This window comes from Sorex fumeus, unplaced genomic scaffold (genome assembly GCF_029834395.1).
Source record: "Sorex fumeus unplaced genomic scaffold, SorFum_2.1 ptg000018l, whole genome shotgun sequence".
Lineage (NCBI taxonomy): Eukaryota > Metazoa > Chordata > Mammalia > Eulipotyphla > Soricidae > Sorex > Sorex fumeus.
The window spans coordinates 35,954,469-35,977,855 of NW_026606075.1; positions in this window are offsets into that span (position 1 = coordinate 35,954,469).

The window sequence follows — 23,387 nt, forward strand, 5'->3', positions numbered from 1 at the left end:
GTGCAGAGTCCTGGAAGAAACCCTCAGTACTGCTGGTTTGGCTCAAAACAAAATTTAAAAACCTTTGTAGAATCCAATGGAGGCAGGGCAACAATGCACAGGATTGGGCAACATACATTGAACGCAGAACCTCTGACTTGATGCCTGACACCACCTGGCCTCCCAAGATCACTTTCAGTGACCCCAAGCACTGAGCAAAACAGCAACTGAGGAGGTGGGACTCTAAAAAATAAATGATCTTAGAGGCTGGAATGACAGAACAATGGGCAGGGCATTTGCCTTGCATGCAAACCACCGGGGTCCGAATCCCAGCATTCAATATGGTCCCTGAGCACTGCCAGGAGTGATTCCTAAGGGCAGAGCGAAGAGTAACACCTGAACACCACTGAGTGTGACCAAAAAGCCAAAAAAAAAACCAAAAAATGAATGAATGCAATTTAAATGCACTGTAGCACTGTCCTCCCATTGTTCATTGATTTTCTCGAGTGGGCACCAACAACATCTCCATTGTGAGACTTCTTGTTACTGTTTTGGTATATCGAATACATCAAGGGTAGCTTGCTAGGCTTTGGCATGCGGGTGGAACACTCCTGGTGTCCTGCGGACTCTACGACAGGGGCAGAGGAATCGAACCCAGGTCAGCGACGTGTAAGGGAAACGCCATAGTCACTATGCTATCACTCTGGCCCTAAATTTAAAAATTACAAATAAAAGATATTGAAAATTCCGAGTGTGTCCCTGAAACAATACCAGGAGAAGTAGCAAAACACTCAAATTAAGTGTGGACAGAAAAGTAAATTCATTTGTTTTTTTAGGGTCACATACAGCATTATAAAGGGCTTTTTCCTAGCTCTAGGCTGAGGAAATACTTCTGGCTGTGCCTGAAGACCAAATTGAATGCCAGGGATCAAACCAGAAGTGGTTCCTGAGTGCAGATCCTGGAGTCACCTATGCCCATTGCAAGCTGAGTCACAAAATAAAAGCAAAAATTTAAGTTGAACTCATAAGAAATAAAGCCAGTGATTGGGGAGATACTCTAGCAGGTTGAGGTTTGCCTGTACCCTGCACACACTTAGCATTCTGACCTCCATCCATTCCTATGGGATGAAGTTCAGAGTCACATCAGGGTAGGTCACCGTTCCCTGAACCAACAAACAGAAGGGACAGGAGTGAGGCCATCCCGCCCCATACTATGGGGCGTGAGTGGAAGAGCTACCCCAGCGCCTCTCCCTCTCCCCTCACCTGTCGGGAGGAACCAGCTGCCACCTGCATTTTGGACTAATGAGCCCAGGAATCCCTCACAGGAAGCCAGATCTGCTACAACAACACTATACCCGCCCTCCATGTGGTCCTTCTCTTTGGCTGTATGCTGTAAAGATGAAGCACAAGGACTTAATGCAGAACCCGGCAGCTTGGAGCAGAAAAGTGAACGGACTATGCGTTAATCCAGGCCATCATGTCTGTCCGGAGGGGAAAGGGTGTTGCCCCATTTGCCCTCTCCTCTCTGGAAAGAAAGATGGTGGCCGCATGGGAGCCTTGTGGACAGCAAGTATGAGCTGGGGGTGTGGGGGCGACTAAAACCTCATGGGAAGGGGGGCGTTCCGGTCCTCCCTTCACGCCCTACCGAGGCCACCAGTTGCCCCCCACGAGCGGCTCTCCAGCACGGCCACGACTCCAGAGCACAGAAACCAATTTCTTAACTATCTTACTTTCAGTAGAAATACTTCCAGGGTCAATAAGTAAAATAGCAGAAATCCAAAACCAACATTTAATTCTTGAACCCAGCTGTAGAAAGCAAATCACTTCACAATGCTTTTTCAGCATGTCTGATTTGTGGGGGGGGGGGGGTAAACTCTAAATAATAGTGGTGAATCTTTTAATGAAACAATGAATCTAATCAAAGCAGATAGAGTGTTAACTAGAATTCATCTGCCTCACAGGGAATGGGAGGGGTGGGGGTTGGGGTTTTATTGGGGTTCTTCATGGTAAAAAATAAGTATTGGTAAAGGGAAATGTGTTTGATATTTACATGACTAAGACCTAAACCTGAAAGCTTTGTAACCTTTTCCACAGTGATTCAATAAATAAATAAATAAAAAGTTGTAAAAAAATAAAAAATGAAACTTCATTCACTTAAAAAAATTATCCTTTATACTTCCACAATGCTAATCAGTACCTGAACACAAGGGAGGCAGAGATGACACAGGAGGGAAGGAGCTAGTCACACATGGCAGATGTGGATTCCGACCACAGTACCCCATAAGGATCCTGAGGGACAGATGTTTAAGCTCAGAGCCAGAAGTGGGCTCAGCACAGTGTGTCTCTCCACAACATGAGTCAGGAGAAGGCGTAGCTGATTCTCTGCCATAATCCGCCAAAAGCCAGGGCCTCCAAGCCAAGCTACAGGGCTGGAGAGATAATCCAGCGGGGAGGGCATTTGCTTGCACACGGCCGGCCTGGGGCTCAATCCCGCCATCCCCTATGGTCCCCAAGCAAAGATTGAGACAGTGGTGAGCCTTGACAGCCCTGAGCGAGGGCCATTCGTTTTGCCTTTTTATTTATTCACATTCCTCCTGACTTTCACCAGAAGATCCAGAAAGTACAAGTTAACATACATGTGAAATCCAAATGATGGGACACTGGCATAGACTTTCCCTTATTGAATGACATCGCAGGAACCTGTCATACACTACCAGAATTATTTCCTTCCTGGCTGTACTTTTTTAGCACACCAACATTCTAGTACAACAAAATATGTTTTACCGAGGGGACCTGGTTTGACATTGTAAACTGTTCTTAGGGTATCAAGTTATCTAGTATGAATTTTATGGTGTTTACAAGGCTTAGGACTTGGGATATAACTAAGGCTGTAAGAGTGGGCAGGGGGAGGTTAGGGGGAGGGAGCAGGGAGGAATCTGAGGGAACAGGGGAGAATCCAGGAGGAAGAAACGGGAGCAGGGGACTAGAAGATTGGATAATGAGGACAAGAATTCAGGAGAATTTCAGAAGGAGAATCCAAGGGGAGAATAAATGAGAATGGAGAAGGGAATCAAGGAGAATAGCGAAGAAAGACTCCAGGAGGAATCCAGAATCGGGAGGATGATGATGGAGAATAGAGAGAATCAGGGTGAACTGGGGGAAGGAAAATCAGAAGAGAACGGAGATGAGATTGGAATTAGCTGCAACTGATACCAACCAGTGTGGCCCTTGTTTCCTCCTTTGTCGACCCATGCCCATTGGCCATCCAGGACGGGGGAAGCGAGAGGTGTGAAACCACTGAACACAGGTGGCGACAGAGAGCCTCAGTATTCATATCTATTTTTTGAATACATACTAAGGGTCCTCTACCCCCAAGAATTAGATTCTGGATTTATTCCTTCCCATGGCAAGTCCTGAACGCTAAAAATAACATGCTGGTCCAATGACCTTCTTCATTGGCATAATAATATTGATTTCTAATTTGCAAATCTTATAAGCTCACTCATACTCAGTAACTGTGTCCCTAAATCAAATTGCTGAAAGGCCAAATCGGAAGCCATGCTTTGAGTTCTGAAAAAAAAAAACAATTTGCAATGTAAGAATTCGTCCAATGGAACATCCTTGAATGAGGCATTGCAGGTGGAGGACAACTCTACGGTTGTCATAGCCCAAGCATTCCAGAGCAAAAGGAAGATCCCTTGGGAGGATCGCTGTGAGAAGCTTGGCAATCCTACAAGAGCTTTATGGGTTTTGTTTTTTGAACAGTCTCAGTGATGCTCGAGGACTTATATGAAATTCTGGTTTACTAACTGGGTCGGCAGTGTGCAGGACAAGCGCATCCCATGCTTTACTATTGCTCAGAGCCAAAATAGCACTATTTTGGGTTCACTCATCCACTAAACAGAAAAAGTCAAAAATATTTTGCAGATACAGCAATATTATAGGCTGTGGAGTGCTGATGTAAGGCACAGAAGGAGGGGGAACAAGGAGTGTGAATCTCATGGACTGGCAGATGAGAAAAAATAATGTCAAACCAAGAAAGTAAAGCACAGGATCATTCCATGAGGGCGAGTCCAGAGGAGCAAAGGGCAGCGTGAGCACTGCACAGACACCTGGATCCTGGAGCTTGAGGCCCCACGGTCAGCAGCGTGTTTCACATGCTCTTAGGGCACCCATACACTGCCCAGGGTCCACAGACTGAGGTAGGGTCCACAGACACTCACCTGCACGCACGCCTTTCCTCAGTGGCCTCAGAGCTCCTGCTTCCGGCGAGGATATCACTGCTGGCATCAACTCAGAATGGCCTGAACCCTACAGAGATGGAGCATCAATTGATCAGAAGGAAAAGGTGACAAGAAAACCCTGTGTGTCTCCATAAAAACAGAGTAAATTCATGGGAAAGCGTCAACAGAATCTGCACTTCTAAAATGCCATCAATCTGTGGTTATCCAAGAGCTAAGATCCAGCTTTTAGATTAAGACTGAAATACGGGGCATCAGAAAATACCAGAGATAGTATAACCCTGATCTTGCACACAGCCTAGAGGAGTTTGATGGCATCAGAATTTGTAATTTTGTTTTTGTCTCGTTTGGGATCCTCACCTGGGGTTGCTCAAGGCTTCCTCCTGACTGTGTGCTCAGGAATCACCTCTGCTGGTGCTCAGGGACCACACAGAATGCCAGGAATAGAACCCATGTCCACTGCTTGCAAGACAATCACTGAACCCACCTCACTCAGCACCACATGGCATGTCATCATCCCACTTGAAGTGATACCTGAGTGCAGTGAATCCAAAAGCTTAACAAATCCAAAAATGGCCAAAGATGGCCAAAGCCCGCAATAGTTTTTAAAAGCAAACAGAAAAGAATCCAGACAGACAGCATAGCATGTGGGACACTGGCCTTTCTAACGGCCAATAAAGATTTGATTTCGATATTCCATAGGGTCCCTCAAGCCATCAGCTGTGATCCCTCACGGCATAGTCCAGAGGAAAACCCTGAGTCTTGCTGAACCAAGAACCATTGGAAGTGATCCCGAGCACTAAAAGAGAGTATTATCTGATAGGGTGAGACCCTGGGAAATAAATGAACTGTGGTGGGAGAGACATTACAGTGGTGGGATACAGACGCTACACCGACATCTGGGTTTGATCCCCAGCAGCACAAAGGAAAATTCTGAGTATTTGCAGGCAAACCCCAAAGCCAAATCAAGGCAAAACAAAGAATTTGAACTTGAGGGCCAAATGCAGCAGTAGGAGGAGTAAGGCAGCCCAATCACTGCTCCTATGAGCACTGCAGAGTAACAACTGTGCACAGAACCACTGGAATCCAAACGAGTGACCCTGCTTTCAGCCCATTACACTAAACATATACCCCCTGCACTCCACAGCCCATATTCCAGGGACAAGGGGGCACTCAATGCCCAGTCATCGACTTAAAGCTGTGCATGCATGTATGTGCCTATAGGACTCTCATCACGGTGCAGGACTATCCTCTTGCAGTGGAAGAAGTATCTAGAGACCAATAGCTCTGCCGGCCCCAGAGATCCATTGCTCCGGCTCTCTGGGACCAGCGCATGCCCATAACTGCAAACAGAGCAGCGAGTGAATGCAGAATGTGTGATAAAGCACGCGAGTCTCTCCAGAGCGTGAAGGACAAAATAAGAGAAATGCATGTTCTGGGAACTGAGTCACTGTAGCTGCCAGGGCGCAAATGGGGCCAGGAGAACCCAGGAAGGCCGTGATACACATCAGGTAGGAATCCAGAGCACAGAGCCAAGAGGGAGCCCTATGCATCTCCCCTGTGGCACAAAAATAAGTATGAAAAGAATCAAAGCAGCAGGATTGTGTAACAGGACAGCAGGTTGGAGACAACTGGTAGTGCTGGTGATTCCCACCAACCCATAGGGTCCCCTAAGCACTGCCAGGTACAATGCCAGAGTGCAGAGCCAAGAGTATAATCCCCAGAATCACTGGGTTTAGCACTCTACACAAAACAAAATGCCCAGAGACAAGCCTACGACGCCCAGAAACCCATATGGTCCCTGAGATCTGTCAGGAGTGATCCTGGAGCACTGAGGTACAAGTACTCTTTGAGTTGGGTGTGGTCCAAAGGCCAAATACAACAAAACTGACACAAACGACGCCTCAAACATCGAAAGACTGGCACTCCTATCAAGAGGCATATCACAGGATCCTTCCTGAAACAACTCAGAGACATTTGGCCCAGGAAGCCTGAGCACTCCTGCCAGTGCATCACCTCATATTGTTACTCCCCTCCTACCTGGGGATGGTGTGTCAGATGGCATGTCACCATCTTCTCCTGCCTCTGTTTCTCCCGAGGACCAGAAACCTGGAGAAGTCAGAGCTGTGAGCACTGGAGAGGAGCAAAATCCCCAGTTCTGACCAGTCAAACTCTTGGGTACTGGCTCACATACCCACCTAGGAGACACTATCTGATGCTTCTGTCTTCCCAGGAGTAGCAAAATGGTTTGGCAGCTGTGCTGGCAGGAGGACTGTCCCCAGAAACCTTAGCCCAGAAAGTGGCTTTATTCACTAGGCAGCCCTTCTCTTCTCATGGTCACGGTCCTCCGGTCCTCTCGTTGTTCATCGATTTGCTCGAGCATGCCCAGTAACGTCTCCAACGTGGAGACTAGTTGTTACTGTGTTTGGCATATTGAATACATCACGTCGAGCTTGCCAGCTCTGCCGTGCAGGTGAGATACTCTCGGTAGCTTGCCGGGCTCTCCGAGAGGGGCAGAGGAATCAAATTCGGGGCGGCCATATAGGATACGTGCAAGGCAAACGCCCTACCGCTGTACTATCACTCAAGCCCTTCTCTTCTTAAAAAAACAACTTTCTACAGACAGAAAGACACACACACACACAAACACGCACACACCCTTTACCCTCAGTACACATCTCGCTAGAAAGGAGTCTAGACAAGGATTTGCAACTTGATATGAAAGCAGAAATTCCTGTTCAGACAGACAGTAAAGCTGGTACGATGCTTGTCTTGCTGACACCAATAACTTCTCTGCATCATGATAGCCCCAGAGCACTCCAGGGATAATCCTAAATCCAGAGCCAGAGTAAACCCACGGGATACCTCCAGGCATTTAGAGCCCCCCAATATCCACACCAAAAATATCTGCAAAAGGAAACTACAATTAACAAACTCCAGGAACCTGCATATCCACAGCCTCAGATGGCCCCGTCCCACAAGGGCAGCCAATGAAAAAGACGATGGGAACAGGGTCTCTTGCCATGGGGGGGGGGCTGCTGCTCTCCCCCTCAATGTGAATATAGAGATTCTACAGCAGTGAAACTGGGGACCAGTTCCCACATGGTTCACCAGGGAGGGTCGGCAGGGCCAAGACCCGAAACTCAGCAGGTCCCTCACTGTAAAGGCCTGCAATTCCCACGCTCAGCCCTGCACCCAGCCATAGCTGCTCCATTGTGGAGCTGGAGGCATCCTGGCCGTAGGAGCCCGCTAGGATCACGCACTCACACCCTTGAGCCCTGCCTCGAGCCCTGCACCCCAGAACAGCCCCCACAGCACCCCCTCCCTAAAACCTCTGCCTCACATCAGAAACCACCTGGACATTGAGGAACAAGTGAAACACAAAGGCGTACGTGCCCCTCAAGCTAGTGGGGACCTGCAGCTCAGTGTGAAGGGGAGGCACCAGACATTCACAGGAGGCCATCCCCATCCTGCCACAGAATGGGCCGTCAGAGTCTCGCTTCTTCACAGGGCCCTACGTTGTAATTTACCCACAAGAACAATGACTCTCTCACCCCGTTTCCAGTAATAGAAGCATCAGGAAGGCCCCACTGTGATGTCACTTGCATCCCTGCAAGCAGCCTTAAAGGGCCAGACCCCAGATGTGCAGAGAACCATTATACCTGCCCAGGTGAATCTGTGGCAAAAGGGGGATGGGCTCGCATAAAGGGGTAGAGAGGCAGCTTCTGGAGTCACGGGTCACATAGAGTAGGGATAGAAGGCAGTAAGGAGAAGTCCCCTGGTTTTCTACTGGGCAAACAATGAACCTATGCTCTCACACACAGTCCATTACGAGAAATGAAAAGGTGGTTCATTCAGAGTTAAACAGACAGACAGGAGTTGGGGCAGGGGGTATGGGACAATGAGTTTCTCCAGGAAATCATCAATCGAGATGGGGTGAAAGCAGTGATTCCCAAGCCAGTCCTGCAGATGCAGAGAACAGGTCTAGCAGCAGCCCAGAGAGTCGAAGAGAAGCTGGAACAGGAGCAAAGGCTGGTAAGAATATCAGAGAGCACTTTCAGTCACCGCCCTACCCCTTGATAACACACGAGTAGTGGACTCTCGCCTACAAGGAAAACTCAGGAGGTAGTTTCAGAACACAATTTTTTTAGATTTACAAATTTTTGTGCTTATATTTCGATTATACAATGATTAAATACCCATCCCTCCACCAGTGCCCATTTTCCACCACCATGGATCCCAGTATCCCTCCCACAACCATCCCCCCCATCCCACCCTGCCTCTGTGGCAGAGCATTCTCTTTTGTTCTTTCTCTCCTTTTGGGTGTTGTGGTCTGAAAAAGAGGCATTGAGTGGCAACCATGTTCAGTCCATAGTCTACTTTTGACGTGTATCTCCCCTCCTGGGAGGATCCTCCAAACACCCTTTATTTGGTGCTCCCTTTTCTATCTGAGCTGCCCTTTCCCCTAGAATGCCCGGCTGGCCTCTAAGCCATGGAGTAATCCTCCTGATACTGATCTTGTCTATTCAGAACATAATTTTAAACTCAGAGACGTAGTACAAGTGAGATGGCACCTGCCATGAACTTGATCGACCTAAGTTCCATCCCTGGCATCACAAATGGGGCCCAAGCACCACCAGGAGTGACCCTTTAGAACTTTCAGGTGTGCCCCAAACAAAAATATATAATTAAGTAAATAAAATGCAGCATGTGGCCCATCCAAGAATGGAGTCATCAATGAAGCTATCAGGTTGTAAACTAGACTGGCCATTTTGTGGCCTTGCTTGGCATTGTGGACAGGTCTCAATAGTGTTTAACATTCTGGTGAATATTAGATTGTTGGTATTTTACTGCTTCCAAGCAAAAGTTTCACCTTTCCTTTTGTCCCCCCTACTACTGATGAATTGAGGTCAGTGGGACCCAGGTATGTGACTGCCCTTTATTACTAGTCATCACAGTTAAGTGGAATTGCCTATTGAGATAGAAGCAGATGTTGGCGAATCTCTCATGTTCCACCATTTGTATAACATTTGATTCGGGGTCCTCTGGATTGTCTCAAAGAACTGGCAAATGTTATTCTATGCACAGCAAAGTCCATGTAACATGTCTTCATCCACCCTATTAAAGAAACTTGCAAGGCCATTCTGCTAACTTGATACTTCCCAAAAATTTTTTCCTTAATGATTTTACAAATCTAATGGAAACCTGAATATAGAGAGCGAAGAGATGCTGCAGCAGATAAGGTGCTTCCCTGGACACAGGTGACATGGACACCAAACCCAGGGCCTCATAAGTTTCCTGAGCCACCCCCCCCCCCGTCATGGACTGCTGAATTCAGAGGCAGTAGGCCAGTCTGAGCACAGCTCAGTGTGTCTCCCAGGAATATAGTACAGGGGGGCTTGAAGAATGGAGGTTTGCCAGTTTTTCTAATTTCAAAGGATTTGCTGCAGCATCATGGTTAATCTATGTCATTAACTTCCACAAACCAAACCAGGGCCTGTGAACCAAACCTGAGTGGGAGCAAAGAATGAAATAGTGGTGAGCCTTGACAGTCTGAAGTCAGGGAAGCATTTGGTACCTGTTTATTTAATACTAATTTAATCACCTTTTTCCTGACTTCTATCACCAAGTCCCACTATTTACAAATTAACAGACATATCAAGCCCAAATGCAGGGACAGTGGCATAGTTGCACCTGGGTGATAACAAGGAAGTACCTTTCCCTAATGTGCTGATGTTATGGGGAGAGTGTCCCACATTACCAGGATTATTTCCTTCTTACCTCCACATTGCGGCACCCCTACCTCCTTATACAAAGAAACCATGTATTACTGAAGCTGTTTGTTCTTACTGGGGCTTTGGTATTAGGGCATCAGTCATCCATTATGAATTAAACATTGTCTCCTAGGGTCTGAGTGGAACACAAAGGCCTCCCCACATTTTTGACATTCATAGTATTTCAGACTGGTATGCATTTTCATGACTGTAAGTCATGTAGATTAAAGTAAGGTCTTTCATATATATATATATATATATATATATATATATATATATATAATGGTTTCTCTCCAGTGTGAATTCTCAGATGCACAGCAAAGCCTGAGTACAGAGTGAAGGCCTTCCCACATGTCTGACACTGATGAGGTTTCTCTCCACTCTGAATTTTCATGTGTTCAGTAAGTTTTCAGGACAGACTGAGGGTCTTCCCACATATCTGACATGCATGAGGATTCTCTCCACAATAATTTTTCCTGTGCTTAAGAACCTATAGTGACTGAGGAAAGGCCTTCCCATTCTTAACAACAAAAGGTTTCTCTCCGGTATGTATTTTCATATGCTTAATGAAGGCTGAGGAATGAATGAAGGCCTTCCTACACTCCTCACATAGATAAGGCTTCTCTTCAGTACAACTTCTCATAAGCATAGAAAGGCATATGGGGAGAGTTAAGGCTTTCCCACATGGCAGACACTGATGAACTTTCTCTCCACTAGTTAGGTCTTCAGATTGAGAGAAGACACTCCCATGTTCCGTACAAACATAAGGTTTCTCTCCAGTATGTCTTTTCCTATGATTACAAAGACTCAGGAAAAGGTCAAATACCCTCCCACATTCCCGATATACAAGAGATTTCTCTCCAGTATGAAATGTCCTATCCTGATGAAGGCTGGAGGTGAGAATGAAGGCCTTCCCACATTCCTTACATATATCTGCTTTCTCTCCCACCTGAATTCTCCTCCGTAAAGTAAATCTAGAGTATCTAGTAAATCTTTCCTACACTCCTGATATATATAAGGCTCCTCTCCAGAATGAGTTTTCATATACACAGTAAGGCTGAGGATAGAGGATTCTCACATATATAAGTCTTTTTTCCTGGAAGACTTTGCTTGTGGATCTGTCAGCATGAGGAACTCATTATAAACGGTGCTCCTCTCCCAGAGTCCCGGGGCAGTTGTGTCCAAAAACTGAGGACAACGGACTGGGAGGAGCTTTTCCTAGGAGAGGACTTCTTCAGGGCGAGGTTACTCTCTCTATTCTGATCACCCTTAGAAAACATCCCACCTGTCTTTGTATCCCCATGGGGTTGTAAAGTGATTGCTCACTCGAGACACTGTCACAGAGCGCAGGATAAGAGACAATCCACTGGGCCTGGCTGTTTCCTGGTAGAATACAGAGGAGGATTCCAATTACTGCTCCATTCCTTAAGAGTCTTCCTGTCAAAAATAACTGAAGCCTGCAGGTTATTTTCTAACCTTTCCACGATAAGGAATGCAACTCCTAACACAGGGATGGCTTTTACATGGAATGACCCAATGTTTCTACATGGAAAATGCACAGAATTGAAGGATTCACAGTCAATAATTTCTTTAATTTTTTTCAACTCAATGAACAGATGAATAAAATGGCCATAATGCTGTCTGAAAAACACTGGATATGTAGTTTCAAGTAAAATAAAATACACTTGAGTCTGGTTTTGGTTGCATCCAAGTGTGAAGCCCATGATGAATATGATCAGTCAAGGCTGCAAGCCCACAAAGCCAAGATGGATGACGGGGGCCACTGAAAACATCTCACCAGAAGTGAATTCTCTCCAGGATTGATGAGTTTTTCTGGTTCTTTTCTTTTTTGTAGATTACATTTATTTTGAGTTGGGCCACACCAAGCAGTGCCAGGGATCATTGATGGTGAGTACAGGGGGCCAGCTGGGGTGTGGAGATGAAGCCCAGGTTGCCATTCTTTTGGAAAGCAAGTGTACTCCCAAACCACTATCTTGAGTGGCAAAAGAAAGTTCTTTCAAACAATTAACTCTTGAGCTTACATTCGATCCAATGAAAAATCACTATTTCTTCAAATGTAAAGATTATCAATTTCCACCTGGATTCCATTACCAAAACCCAGTAGGAATTCTGGCTAAAAGGCCACTACACTGGGGAGAGCATTTAAATTGGGTGTGACAGAACCAGTTTGATTCGTGGCATACCACATGGTATCCTGAGAACTCCCAGGAGTAATTCCTGAGTGGTGAGCCAGAAGTAACCTATCAGCATGCCTGTATGTGAATGATGAACAAGAAATAATAAACATAATAATAGTTATATCCTTTGATTTTAAAATTACTGATTTTAGCACCCAGTGAGACTACAGACCCTCGACTCCCAGCATTAGGCTGCAAAGTTCCTCTCTGCAGTGGCCAGAACGACACCTTTCAAGTCATATTCTTGTTCCCATGAATAATCCTGCCAACATAATAGTTATATTCAACATGCGGATCTTACCAACACACTTGTATTTGGTGTCTGAATTCTCAAATCAAATTGCTGCAGGGAAAACCCCTGCAGCTGCAATTTACCTTCTGAAATTAAACACAAAACAAAATGGAATGATTAATAATGGAACATAGTTGAATGAAGTCCATTGTCAGGAATGATGGGAGCAGATTGGGAATACATTAAATAGCTTCTGAGTTTTGTTTTTCAACCGGTCATGGTGAAACATGGGGATCATTTTGGATGCCAGGGATTCAACCTGGGTCTGCCACATGCAAGGAAACTATCTTCCCTGCTTTACTATCTCTCCATCTCAAATCAGCTTTGTTAGAGACTCATGCATTCACTATTTAGACAGAAAAGCTAAAGATATTTCTTAGTGTAGTAGAGGGAAGCAGATAGGAAATTTTACTTGCATAAAGCTGACAAGGTCTGATGCTGAGTACCACCAAAAGTAACCTCTGAAAATTACCACGAGTAAACAATGAAAAATCGTGGACCCAAACCAATACCAAAAAAACCCTGTTAATATACTGATAAAACATGCTAATGATCTGAGGGCAAAAATTAGCATTAAAGAGAGGGTAGAGTGGCATCTAGATGCTGCTGAAAGGCAAAGCCATTATTGGAAGCTGTACGGCAGACTGGTGAATCATAGATGGGGGAACAAGGGTTGTGAATCCCATGAAAATTCTACATGCCTAACAGATGTGGAATAATGACGACATAGACAAGAAAGAAATTCGCAGGATCATTCCATGACAGGCAGTTCATGAAGTGAAGATCAGCATGCAAGCGGCACAGATGCCTGCATCCATGAGCTCGAGGGCCCCAGGCTCAGCAGTGCATTTCATACACACTCAGGGCAACCACACACAGCTCAGGGCCCGAGCTAGGGAGGGTCCTCCAACATTTACCTGCAGGCAAGCCTACCCTCCCCAGGCTCTGGGCTCCTCCTTCCAGCCATGAGACCACAGCAGGTTTCACTCTAGAAAGCCCTGTCCCCACAGAGATGAAGTATTACTTAGTACCAAGAAAAATGTGACAAGCCAACCCCATGATATGCCCCAAAATGGTAGTTATTAGCGACATAACCCCCAGGTTTTCATTTCATCTACAACTGAGACATTTTGAAGACCCCCACAAAGCACTATAAGTGACTCCCAGCACTGAAATACAATAGCACCGGATGGGGTGAGGACCTAAAAAAGAAATGAACACGTGCTTAGAGTGACAATTCAGCAGGGAGGGCACCTGGTAACACACACAGATTGGTTTGACCCCTGGTAACCATATAGGCCAGGAGCACTGCCATGAGAAATTCCTGAATTCACAGCCATGAGTAATCCATGAACACTGCTTGGTGTAGGCCCTGAACCAAATCAAAACTGAACAACAACAACAAAAACATAATAATAAATGAAGTTGCAGGCCAGGTACACTAGAACAGTGGGTAAAGCACCTGCCTTGTAGGTGTTGACCCAGGTTAACTCACATCACCCTTATGGGGTCCTACCCCCACATCCCCTGTTCTAAGGATGAGAAAGGGAGATTTGATATACAACAAGTGATGCAAAGCTGTGTGAGGACATATATCCCTGCAGGACTCAGAAATCATGTTTCCGAACTGCCCCCAAACCCTGCAGAATCAGGTAAAATTGTACTATTTGGTTAGCTTTATTTGACAATCACCTGGTGACGATCAGGTGTTTCTCCTGGCTCTGCACTCCGGACATATGACTGGCGATGTCCGGGAAACATATGGGATGAAGGTAATTGACCCTGGACCAGCTGTCCTAGATCTCTGGCCCCATGTGAAAGTATCCTGAACTCCAACTTCTCTGGCGGTCCCAGAGATGCTTTGCTCTGCGTACCTGGGAATGGCGCATGCCTGAAAAGGTGCACACAGCAGCATGATTCTGTGTGACAGAGCAAGTGATACTCTCCAGAGGGAAACAAAAAAAGAGGGAAACACATATCCCGGTGCTCAAAGTCATTTTAGCTGCCAGAACACATATGGGAATCATGTGACTCTTGTGGCCTTCATGCCCATCAGAGATGTATCCAGAGCACAGCTCCAAGAGGAACACCTGAGCACCGCCACTGTGGAATACAGCAAATACAACAGAAAACAAAGTAACAGATAGAGTTATAGTACAGCGGATTTAGTATCGATATGGTCTCACAAGCACTGCCAAGTACAATGTCAAATGCAGAGCCAGGGGTAACCCCAGACAATCCCTAGGAGTGACCCTCCCAGCACCTCATAAAATAAAAAGAAACGGAAGTCAGTCTTGAATCCACGGCACCTGATAGGGTCCTGAGACTTGGCAGGATTGATCATTGAGCACTGAGTTTGGAGAATTCATGAGCACTGCTCATTGTGGCTAAAGTCAAATACAACAAAACAAACAAACAAGGACAAAGTGGCCACATATAGCAGAAAGATGAGTACACGTGCCAGAAACTACATCCCAGGCCTCCTTCCTGAAACTCAAGAGACAGAAGGCCGCAGAAGCTTGTGCATGCCTGTCACTGTGTCAGGTCACCACATCATTCTCCTCCCACCTGGGGACAGTGTGTCACATGGCACATCACCATCGTCTGCAGCTTCTGTAGTGCCCAAGTATCAGCAGGAGGCTCCGTGGAAACCCCTGGAAAACAAGTCATAGTCGTGAGCACCAGAGAGGAGCACAACCCAAAGCCATCACCGGAAGTCCCTGCACTGAAGCTGGAAAGGCGCTGACCACCCTGAGGCATGTCTCACAGATGCCAGATCCTCATTCCCCTCCAGGAGATATAGAAGTGGGTTGGGATCCCGGCTGCCCATCTCTCTCAGGGAAGGAAAAGCGAGCAGCTGACCTGCTGTCCTGTTTCTCAGGGCCCTTAATACCATTCTAACTGAAAATTTTATAATATCTGAACAGACATATCTAGCTGACTGGCTAAAAACTAAGTGCGCAGGGGCTGGAGAGATAGCACAGCAGGTAGGGCGTTTGCCTTGCACGTGGCCAACCCGGTTTCGATTCCCAGCATCCCATAAGGTCCCCTGAGCACTGCTAGGAGTAACTCCTGAGTGCAGAGCCAGGAGTAACCCCTGTGCATCGCCAGGTGTGACCCAAAAAGAAAAAAATAAATAAATAAATTGATTCATTAAAAAAAAATCCTAAGTGCGGAAGCCAGAAAATAGAACACAAGGGAAGGAGGCCACTGGCCTTGCACACGGCTACCCTGGTTTGAATTCCCGCATCCACAGGGCCCCCAAAGCCCACCAAGAGATTCCTGAATGCAGACTCAGAAGGAAGCCAATACTCTGACTACTGTAGGATGGGGTCCCAAAACAAAAAATCACGCTCAAGAAATGTGAGTTGTGTACTTAGCAGAAATAAGAACCTCTACTATCACAACTTTCTGGAATTTAACCAGAGTAAAAGATTTTTTAAAATGGCCACCGAAATAGCAGAGGTCATTTGGTGCCTGCCTGACACACACTTCAACCAAGTTTCAATCCCCATCAGACCAAAGGGTCCCCACGTCTTCATGGGGTAATCAATGAGCAGAGTCAGAAGTAACCTATTAGCATTACCAGGAGTGGCCAACAACCAAAAATAAAGCAATACATTTAGAGGCTGGAGCTATAGTCTTATAGCTTAAAGGCCTCACACATGACTGACCTGGGTCAGTTCCAGCATCAACTGGGTATCTGAAGGAGCTACCACAGGGTATGACCCAGAAACCAAAAGATAAAAAAAAAAAAAGAACGTGGATATTAGTCAAAGCCCAACAGGCAACTTTGTAAGATCAGGTTTTGGTTTTGGGGACAGCAGGGAAAGAACTTTGGGAAGTGCTAGGGGACTCTGCTTTCCCAGGATTGTACTGTGGCAGGCTACATCCATGGCCAGGGCATGCATTCCTGGCCTATCTCTGACACTAGAAATTCAAATTCTATATAAATCCTGTGAACCCTGTGACAATTACAGAGACTGGCTACTGGGGAGGAGGTCTTTGTCTTATCGTAGAAGGGTACCCTGGGAAGGAATGGCTTTCCTGTGTTGATTGTGCTACCTCACCTGGGTGAAGCTGCTACCAGGAATGCTTGCAGGGTAGGCAAGAGACCTAGGCTGCAAGATGGACTGAGGAGAGACCACCATTGGGGATAGAAGAAGACAAGATTTAGGGGCAGGGTGAGACTGGAACGGGGAGTTTAGTGAAACTGGAACAGTTGTGTGTGCAGAATGGAATAAATGGCAAATGGTCACCAACCAGCCTGGCAGGCCTGTTCCCTCTTTCATGCGTCTACGCAAACTCACTCATTTATTTTATGAACATAAACAACTCACTTCCACATACACCTCTCTTCCCTGGCCTCAGAGCTCCATCTTCCAGCCAGATCATGACAGGTTTATCCCCGGAAAGTCCATAACACGTAAAGGATTGAACACTGGGTGTTAAATAACATTTTTTGACTTATTTTATGCAGCAGAAGTTTTATACTCCATGTTTTATCCTGAATGCTTATTCTTTTTCTCTGCTCTCACATCTGGTGTGTGTGTGTGTGTGTGTGTGTGTGTGTGTTTACTTGTTAGTATGGTGTATGTGTTTAGTTTTTGGGCAACAGCCAATAGTGCTCAGGGAGTATTACAAGTTCTGGGATGAGTGATCAGTCCTGGTAGGGTCCAGGGACCATATGAGGTACCAGGCATACATAGAACCTGGGTAGGCTGCTTGCAAGGCAAGCCCCATACTTGCTATAATCTGGACCTTTCTAAGTAAATTATTTCTAACACACAAGGAGTGAGCCCTTGGCAATGCTCCTGCTCATCCCCAAGCCCTCTCAAAAATCAAATATCTTCCTTCAAATATCTTAATTTACCAGCACAACTCAAAACAACAGCGGGGCTAGCAGTGCAAGGGAGAGGTGAAATTTGCTCCTTGACTTTAAGAAGCACATATTCCTACATATTGTTTTTTCCTTTTTGGATCATACCTGGCAATGTTCAGGGTTTCCTCCTGGATCTACACTCAAAATTATTCCTGCAGTTTCTCAGGGGAATATATGGGATACCAGGGATCAAACCTGGGATGGTCACGTGCAAGAAAAATGCCTTACTTGTTATAGTATCATTACAGCCACAGAAGGAGATATTCTTTATTGGGAAAAAAGAAAAAAAGAAAAGAAAGTTAGAGCAAGAGACAGTAAAGTGGGGAGGAAGCTGCTTGCACACTGTCAACATGAGTAAATACCTGGCATCCCTTAGGGTCCACTAAGGGGGGTCCACAGGAATTCCTGAGCACAGTGCCAGGAGGAAGCTATGAGCATTTTCAATGTAGTACAAAAATTAAAAAACATGATAATAAAAAAATGAGTTCCATTTTGGAAACCCACCAATCTGCCAGGTGGCCGCACTCATCATGGCAAACAATGAGAGAACAGGAGATAACTAAGTCTCATGGGGTGTGGTCCTGCCCATCAGAGATTTGAGGTTTCTACCCTTGTGATGACCAAGCCAAAGGCTCCAGGTCAGGGAGAAGCACACCCTGTGTTGGGAGGGCAGGAATTCCAAGTCGCCTATCCTTGGAAGGACCCACAAAACCAACGCCTTGCATACTTATAAGAAAACACAACCTTAACCTACAATTATCACCACAACAGCCTGGGACACCTGATCAGGGAAAGAGAAGAGATGCGGGAGGCTTTGCAAGTTGATGTGAGAGAGCAGAAATTCCTGATGTACAAAAGCACCAACGCTGGAATCAGACAGACAGTAATGCTGCAGGTTGCTTGTCTCAATCACACCAGACAATCTTCTGCATCCTGATGGCCCCCAGAGAACTCCAGGAACAATACCTGAGCCAGAGCCAGAGTAAGCCCTTGGGGTATCTCAGGCCATAAAAGTCCCTACATTCCCCACACCAAAAATAGCCCCCAAAGGAAAGTTTCAATGGCAAACCCCAGTCACCTACAAACCCACTGTTCAGAATGGCTCCATTCCACCAGGGCAGCCAATGAGAAAGTAGAACAGGAATAGGGTGTCTTGCCATCAGGGTAGCTGTGGCTCTGCTCCTCAAAATGAATCTGGAGACTCTACAGCAGCAAGACCAGGGCGAAGATCCCAACAGGGGTCAGCGGAGAGGGTTGGGTGAGCCAAGTCCCCTCACTTAGCAGGTCCTGCAGCCCCAAGGCCCGTAGCCCGCAGGCCCCCGCACTCAGCACCACGCCAACCAGCTGCTGCCCTATCGCAGATCTGGGGGCAATCAGGGTCACAGGTGCCTCCCAGGATTACACACTCACACCCTTGACACCTGCACCCCAGAACAGGCCCCACTACACGCCCCAAGATCCGCACCTCATCTGGATATGAGGGAACAAGTGAAAAACAAGTGCAAAAGCGCCCCCCCCATCCTGGTGCTAAAGCCCCCCCCCCCCCCCCCCGTAGCTCAGTGTGGAGATGGGTAGGTGCTGGGTGCTCACTGGATTCTGTCCCCAGCCTTCCAGAAAATTGGCAGTGAAATAGTGCAGCAGCTGACAGGGTGAGGCCCAAAGCAAGGAACTTCTTAGAGCCAGAGTGATAAAACAGGGAGGGTGTTTTCCTTGCACATGGCTGACACGGGTTCAATTCTAGGTATTCCATATGGTCCTCTGAGAACCACAAGACTAACAATCACTGAGCATAGCCAGAAATAAAGTGAAATACCCAAAAAGAAAAATAGAAAAGAAAATGAACCTGTGACCAAAGTGACAGTACAGCATGGCAGGCACACAGCTGATACACAACTATGGATTTCATCCCTGTATTCTATATGGTTTGGGAGCACTGTAGGGAGAAATTCCTAAATATTCACGAATGTTCTGAGTATTACCAGGTGTATCCCGGAAATCAAATAGAAGCAAAGGAAAAAATAATGAATGAAGTTGAAATGCTGGTGCAGTAGTACAGGGGGAAAGGCACCACACTCGTAAGGTGCTGACAGGGTTAACCACAGTTCCCACATGGGCCCCTGAGCACTACCAGGAGTTATTCTTCAGGACAGTGCCAGGAGAAATGTGGATGCAGCCCCCCCGAATCAAAACCCAAAATGAACACACTCAAGTGAAGGATACTATAATAATTAAGCAATAGAAGGGAACTGTTGAGAGGATTCTGAGTGACCGTACTGGGTGGAGGATGGAGGGTCCTTGCCCTGGATGTGTCCAACTGGATTCTATCTGCTGAATTCCATTTGGAACACAGAGTCCACCAAAAGTGTTCCCCGAGCCAGGAGTACAAGTCCTGAGTATCTCCGGTGTGGCCCAACAACAAAAATAACAAAAATAGCGGAAAAAATAGAGGACCAAGAGAAACAGCAGTCCCCACTGTTGTCAATCATTGTGGCCATTAGAATCCGGTCCCTTCTGAACTCGCAGGTGCCTCTGTGGACCTTTCCCGGCAAGTCAGCCCCACATGGCCCTCAGCAACAGCCCGCAGGTGCTGGCAGGTCTCCAGCATCATGTTCCTGTAGAGCTTCGTCTGAGAGGTGGCCCTTCAGGCACATCCACTCTTGGACGTGGAGCTTGTGGCCATGTCAGAGAAAGTACTGAGTCAGTTACACAGGTGGGCAGTACTAAGGCCCCATTGCCACCATGCTCTAAGTAATGAGGACAGGACCAACCAGGGCCATGCCGGGGCTCAGGGCCAAGAGCCTCAGGCGAAACCATGTTACATGTATAGTTCAGGTGGATCGGCCCAGAGATCGCTCTAAGGAAGTTTGATCAGGTAAAATAGGAGGATGCTATACTAGAAGGTTCCTGAGGTCCGAGTCTTGCACACAAACACCCAGAGTCAGTCCCAGCACCACTGTTCCAGTGAGTACTGCAGAGAGGAACACCTAAGCACAGACTCAGCAGGACCCAAAAAGTGATGCTGGGTGAGGCCAAAAATAATAAACACACATGCCCTGCAGACCACAGTCTGTGATCACTAGGGAGGAGAACAGGTCACTCAACGTCCATGGAGTGACTCAGAGCTGTGCAAGGGTATGTGTGCCACAGAACTCTGAACTAAGGGTTCAGGGTGCCCTAAATCCCTGTCAAGGCAGGTAGTGTCTCAACCTGAAAGACCTCTGCCGGACCCAGAGATCCTTGGCCCTGAATCCCTGGGACTGGCGCATGCCCAGAACTGTGCACACAGCAGCGAGAGAACATGAGACTATGTGACGGAGCAGGCGAGTCTCTCCAGAATGGGAAGGACAAAAAAGGGGAAATGTTTGTCTTAGGTCATGAGTCACTGTAGCTACAGGGTGCATATGGGGCCAGCACATCCCAGAGTCCCCTAAAGCTGGTGAGGGTTTATCTGGAGCACTGACCCAAGAGGAAGTCATGAGCACTTCCCTTGTGGGACAAAAACAAATATGAAAAGAAACACAGCAGCAGGACGGAGTAAAGGACAGCAGGCCAGAGGATAGTGAGTAGAGGAGGCAATCGCCACCTTACCATCTGTTCTAACAAGCCATGCCAGGTGCAATATCGAATATAGAACCAGAGGTGACCCTTGAGAAACACTGGGTGTGACCCTCCCATCACCTCACTTCATGAAACAAAACAAATCTGAACAAATCAGCCTCTTATTCCGGCACATTAAAGGGTTCCCAAGACTTGGCAGGAGGGATCCTTGAGCACTGAGCTGCAAGTACTCCTTCAGCATCCCTGGGTGTGGCCCCCAAACCAAAATTCAACAAAACATACAGGGTCAAAAATTTTGTCAAACAGCAGAGCATTGGGCACTCCAACCAGTAGTGACATCCAGGGCTCCTTCCAGAACCAAATCAGAGATGAATGGCCCTGAAGTCTGTGTCCTCCTGTCAGTGCTTCTGTCATCTTGTCACTCTCCTCCTACCTGGGGACGGTGCCCGATGGGACACTGCCATTGTCCCAAGCTTCTAAATACCTAGTATGGCAGGACGTTGTCTCCAATAACCTGGAGGACAAATCAGAGCTGTGAGCATCAGAGAGGAGAACAGCCTGGGGCCCTAACTGTAAATCCCTGCCCTGGCACCAAAAATGTCCTCACTGGCCTCACCCTTTGGTGCATGCTCACAAACCCACACACGGGAGACACTGTCATATTCTCCTTCCTCTCCAGGAGAGGGTTTGCATCTGGGCTACTCATGGTGAAGATAAGGCAATTAGGTGAATTGGAACTATTCTCTGAAAATACCGTAATATCTAAACAGGAATCTAGTGCTACAAATGAAAATTAAGTTTGAGCAGTGACAGAACATTGGGGAGGGCATTTATTGTGCAAGTGACTGACTCTGCTTTGATCCCCCGCATCTCGTAAGGTCTTCTTGAGCCCACCAGGAGTGATTCTTGAGCTCACATTCAGGACTAAGCCCGTAGAATTGCTGACTGGTCCCCAAACACACAAATGTAAGAGTAAGTTGTGTTCTAATGAGAAAAAAGAACATCCAATTTCACAGCTTTCTTGAATTTACCCAGAGTTAAAGCATTTTTATGATGGCCAAAAAATAGCACAGAGCATGGGGTACTTGCCTGGCATACAGCCGATCCAGGTGCATTGCTCATCACGCACAGGTTCCCAAGATATGCACGAGGGGATCAATGAACACAGAGTCAGGAGTAATTGCTGATCAATGCCAGGGATAACCTCAAACCAAATAAAATGAATTTATGGGCTGGAGCTACACTCTGCTAGGGTGTTGGCCTACAGCTGACCTGAGTTCAATCCCTGGCACCCCGCTGGGTATCATACACATAAATACAAAACGAAAATGAAAAAAAAATATTTTGTCAAAGTCCCCTCCAGCAAGTTTTGTAGGAGAGATTTGGGTTTTAGGGCCACAAGTTGCAGAACTTTGGGATTATCCATGAGGGTGTTTGGGGGAACCTGCATCGTGCCAGTTTGACCCATGGCAGGCTGCTTAAGCAAGGCCAGGACCTGCACTCCTGGCCTACCTCTGACCCCAGGAATTCAAATTCTATATAAATCCTGTCAGCCTTGTGAGATGGACACAGATGGGCATGATCGGGGTGGGTGGGGGAGCGCACAGAGATGAGGTCCAGCCCGAAAAGGCCATTGCAGGGCTGATGGTGCCTGGTAGCTCCAGGTATGATGCCAGTATGCAGCACAGACTTCAGTTCCAAAGGTTCCAAAGCAGTTTTAAAGATTTGGAGGGGACAGAAAGAGAAACCAGTGGGCACGACACTTGCCATGCATGTGGCACACCCTGAATCCCCAAGAAGTGATCTTGGAGCACAGCTGGGTCTGGCAGAAATCCCCAAACCCCTACCCTTCCTACACACAAATAAAAGCAAAGAGGCAGTTATGTGCTAAGAGCGAAGATTTGGATCCAGCAGCATATTCTCGAGTCAGTTCTTTAGTTTGTCTTTGTTTGGGGGCCACACCTGGCAAGACTCAGAGCTTACAGGCAAGGCTTTAACAGACTATATGATTTTACTCCCTTGGTATGTGATTTTGTGTAAGGAAAGGAGAAGAAATATTACACTTGGCCCAAAAGAAATCTTAATGGTGAAAGTCTGTAATTTTCTTAGAGCCTCCAACTACTTACCTATAGACAACATTTTGCTGTGGAAGGGCAGAACTGATGCCTGTTATGGCGGCAGAAATCAGGACAATCAGTGAAGCCTCAGATTCCTGGAATTGAAACAGTCTCGGCTTCCCAGAAATGGAACAATGTGCAACTAGCCAACGTGAACCCACCTGGGAAAGTTCCTGGTCCCCGTAAGTGGGCTCAATCAATCATTATGCCCCTAGTCAAAATGCCCCCAAAACTGTCTTTTGTTAACCCTAAAAGAATGAGGAGCTTAGGTAACGGTGAATGATTATGGGAAACAATTGTTTATATATTTTTTTACTTTTTCATTTTTTTAATTTATTGAATTACT